This window comes from Symphalangus syndactylus, chromosome 3, assembly GCF_028878055.3.
Source record: "Symphalangus syndactylus isolate Jambi chromosome 3, NHGRI_mSymSyn1-v2.1_pri, whole genome shotgun sequence".
In the NCBI taxonomy this organism is placed as follows: domain Eukaryota; kingdom Metazoa; phylum Chordata; class Mammalia; order Primates; family Hylobatidae; genus Symphalangus; species Symphalangus syndactylus.
In genome coordinates, this window is record NC_072425.2 from 70,793,370 (window position 1) to 70,797,342 (window position 3,973).

At 47.9% G+C, this 3,973-nt stretch overlaps 1 pseudogene; it reads right to left on the bottom strand.

The window, feature by feature from the left end:
* Positions 1-210: 210 nt before the first annotated feature.
* On the bottom strand, positions 211-1,760 carry LOC129478336 (arf-GAP with GTPase, ANK repeat and PH domain-containing protein 1-like; annotated as a pseudogene).
* Between the last annotated feature and the right edge of the window lie 2,213 nt (positions 1,761-3,973).

Here is a 3,973-nt window from a genome sequence, read left to right on the forward strand (position 1 = left end):
CATCGTCAAGTCAATCCTAAGTCAAAAGAACAAAGCTGGAGGCATCATGCTACCTGACTTCAAACTATATTACAAGGCTACAGTAACCAAAACAGCCTGGTACTGGTATTTACTCAGTTTATGAAATGTACTTGAAATGCTATTCTTATTTATTTTTAACGTTTTGTTTTTGCACCAAGGAGACTGCAGTCAAATAAAATTAAACAGATACTACCAGCGCTCGTTGGAGCATCCGTACTGCAGCAGCACGTCCATGCTCTCCTGGTTGGAGGCCTGCTGGGCTTAGGCCAGCGCTGTGATCCCGTGGGCATCTCGGGCCATGACCTCCACCCCTTACCAGATCAGGAGCTGCGCCAGGACCACATTCCCCTTGCGGCAAGCCAGATGCAGCACGGTGCAGCCGTCTCCCTCCCCGCAGGTCTCATTCACCTCCTCCAGGGAGCCATGTGCCAGCAGCAGCATGTCCTCATCAGCGGTGGCCCGCAGCAGGTACTGGCCCAGGGACAGCAGGGTAGCTGGGCCAGGAAGAGCTTCTGCTCATACTTGACACAGATTCACTGTTCCTTCTCTTCCCTTGTGGAGTCTACTGAGGGTTTCTTCCTCCCCTGATTGCTCTCTTCCCAGATGCTGTTGGCTAGCTCATTCCTGATGGACGACATCACCTTGATGTTCTGGACTGTCCAGTCATCCAGGTCCAGAGATCAGACTTGGGAAAGATGAGTGCCAAGATTCCGGTGGATTCCTGAGCACTTGATGCACATGAGAACTCCGAAGTTCAAACTGGCCCAGTAAGGATTCTGGGTCTCGCAGTCCACACAGTGGGAGTTCCCGCATGTTTCTGATCGACTGCAGGGCCACGGCCTCGCTCTAGCTCCTCAGCCGGGACTTGCTCTTGCTGCTCTCGCATGACTGCAGGCTGGCCAGGATCTGGCTCTCCATGGCTTGAAGCCAGGCGTCCCGCTCCTCATACGTCGCGGCTTCAAAGTGCCGCGTTTGGCCAGTAAGGGACACAATGATAATGTTTTCTTCTTGTTCTTCAGCAGTGCCGGACAGGCCATGGTCTTTTAAGTTGTTAGTGCTTTTCTTCTTTTGGTGTTTCTTTCTGTTGGCGTGAGGAGAGGGGGGCGGATCGAGCTTGGGGCTGGTGGTGCTGGAGATACTGGGGCTGGAGCATACGGAGTCATCCAGCCCTGTGTCTGAATTGGGTGAGATGTGTAAACTGCTCATGTCCTTGGTTAGGCCATTGGTTTAGAGCTGGAGATGGGCGCACAGGCGGATGTGGCTAGGAGTGATCTCTTTCCTGGGACTTTCACAGTGGTTCTCCGAAGGTGGATCTTTTTATCATGAATATTCTTCATGTAATCATGCAAATTTGGATGATAGGTCAGCACACCATTGTCACACGGGGTGACATATTTCTTTTTCCATTTCTTCAGCCATTTGCCACTTAGCTTGAATAGCATGCCCTGTTTAATGGGTATGGCTCTGCCGCTCCTGATGCTGTCCGCACGACTCTCCAGGCCTTTCTTCTCTTTGTCTGGGTTGCTCCCTTTCTGAGAGGTAAACAGGTTGGACCAGGGCTTGGACTGCTTGCAAACGGGAGTGGGTGTGTTGGCAGTGGGAGGAACATTGATCCGAAGTTCCTCCTGGCTGGTGCTGGGAGTCGATGGAATGGAGGAGGAATAGTCACTTACACTCTCACCTCCATTACTTGTCTGGCTGATGTGCACGGTGGAAACCATAAATAAGTATAACCGTTCATCAAATATGCTCCAAGAAAAGCACAGGGTAGTTCATTACTTGAAGCTGTTTTCCTCTATGAGTTCTATACAAAGCCTCAGTAGAGTGGGTCCCATTAGCAACCAAGTTGAACAACTTTTATTTGCTGACTGAATGTAGATACACCTGAATTGTTGACTGCTTTTGTAACCAAACACTCCTCTCCTGTCTTCTAATGAGTGGTCATTTTTGTCTGTAACTTGACCACAGCAATCCCAGGGGCCCTAGCTCTACTCTCAATAAAAAGTTATGGCTGTGTGTCTTGAATGACACCTTAGGACCCTCCTACCTCCATCTCCTTCTCTACTAAAAATACAAAAACCAGCTGGGTGTGGTGGTGCATGCCTGTAATCCCAGCTACTCAGGAGGCCGAGGCAGGAGAACCACTGGAACCCAGGAGGCAGAAGCCGCAGAGAGCCAAGTTCGCACCATGGCACTCCGGCTGGGGCGACAGAGTATATATCTGTTTCTATTTTAGCAACATGATGTTTTGATTATTATAACTTTGTTTTCTATTTTCAAATCAGGTAGTGTGATGTCCCCAGCTTTGTTTTTACTACTTTTGAATGAACCATATGTAATTTTGAAATCAAATATAAATACTTTTCTTTTATAATGTGATTTTGTTAGCATATGCTAAGAGTAGTCTAAAAATTATTAACTATGCTATTTAATTATTGCCGAAAAGATGGCTTAAGAATGGCTACTGAGAAATATGATTTTTGGAGATATCAAAAAATATTTCATATAAGGAATGTATAGTGCACGTGTTTCTGCAAGAGGTAAAATTATTCAGTTTCTTAAGTAGTAAAATTGAGAGTTAATTCATCTTTGGATATGTGGCTATGTGGTATAAGGCTGTGGTAGCTAACTATTTGAAAATGCTTTATCTTACACTTAATATGCTGTATTCTATGAGTCTTCAATTATATGACCATGTTGAAATAGGCCCAGCACTAGTATCTTAAGTAAGATTTTGACCCAGATAGTTGGTCCTTTTGTTACAGTAGGTAACTAGTCAGACATGAGCAGGGCAGGAGAGCCCCACCCCCACTAGCAATGTCAAGCAACCATCAGGTGATGGTCAGGTGGTTTTTAACTGTCGCTCTAAAATAATAATTGGTCACAGTGATAGGGAAGTGCTGAGAAGGGAAGGGCATGGTCCCTTCCATGAAATGGAGTGGGGAAGGGAAGTGCTGGGTAGAGGAGGGTGTGGTGCCTGGCTAGGTCTCCACCCCTGGGCCTGTGCCTGTGGACCTAGGTAAAGACAGGTATATTTGTTTTCCTACCCAAATGTTGCATCTCCCAAAACCACCCTGGCCTGCCATGCCCCTATCTTGTGCGTATAAAATCCCCAAGACTCTAGCAGGCAGACACACAGGTGGCTAGATGTTGAAAGGAGCACACGGACTAGCAACAGCATGTTGGCAGGCTACCGATAGGCAGAACAACACAGAGTTTGGCTGGGGCAGGCAGAGGAGAGCCGGGGCCACTGAGTGGCCTTACTCCAGGGGAAAACCTTCCCACTCCATCCCCTTCTGGCTTCTCCCATCTGCTGGGAGCTACTCAGTAAAACCTTGTACTCATTCTCCAAGCCCAGGTGTGATCCGATTCTTCCAGTACACCAAGGCAAGAAACCAAGCTACAGAAAGCCGTCTGTCCTTGTGACAAGGTACAGGGTCTAATTGAGCTGATTAACACAAGCTGCCTATAGACAGCAAAACTAAAAGAGCACACTGTAACACAGGCCCACTGGGGCTTCAGGAGATGTAAACATTCACCCCAGACACTGCCATGGGGTTAGAGCCCCACAGCCTGCCTGTCTGTATGCTCCCCTAGAGGTTTGAGCAGCAGGGCACTAAAGAAGCGAGCCATGCCCCCAAATGCATGGCCTGCGAGGGGAACAAGGAAACGTTTCCCGTTTCAACAGCTGGTGCCAGGGGAAGGCAGTCTCCTAATAGAAAAAAACCTGAAGCTGGTAATCAACTGCTTCCCAATAAGATTTCAAGAGTTGGGCATATGAGTTCACACATGCACACTAGAGGCAAAATGGCAGCGTTTAACTGGTGTATGTTCTTATAGGAACACTTGACTGGTAAGGGAGGAATGCCTCAAGTGAGCATGTGTAGAACTCCAGTAAACGTACTGCACATGTGGACAGCCCACCCCAAGGGACGAATCAAGGATGAAGTAA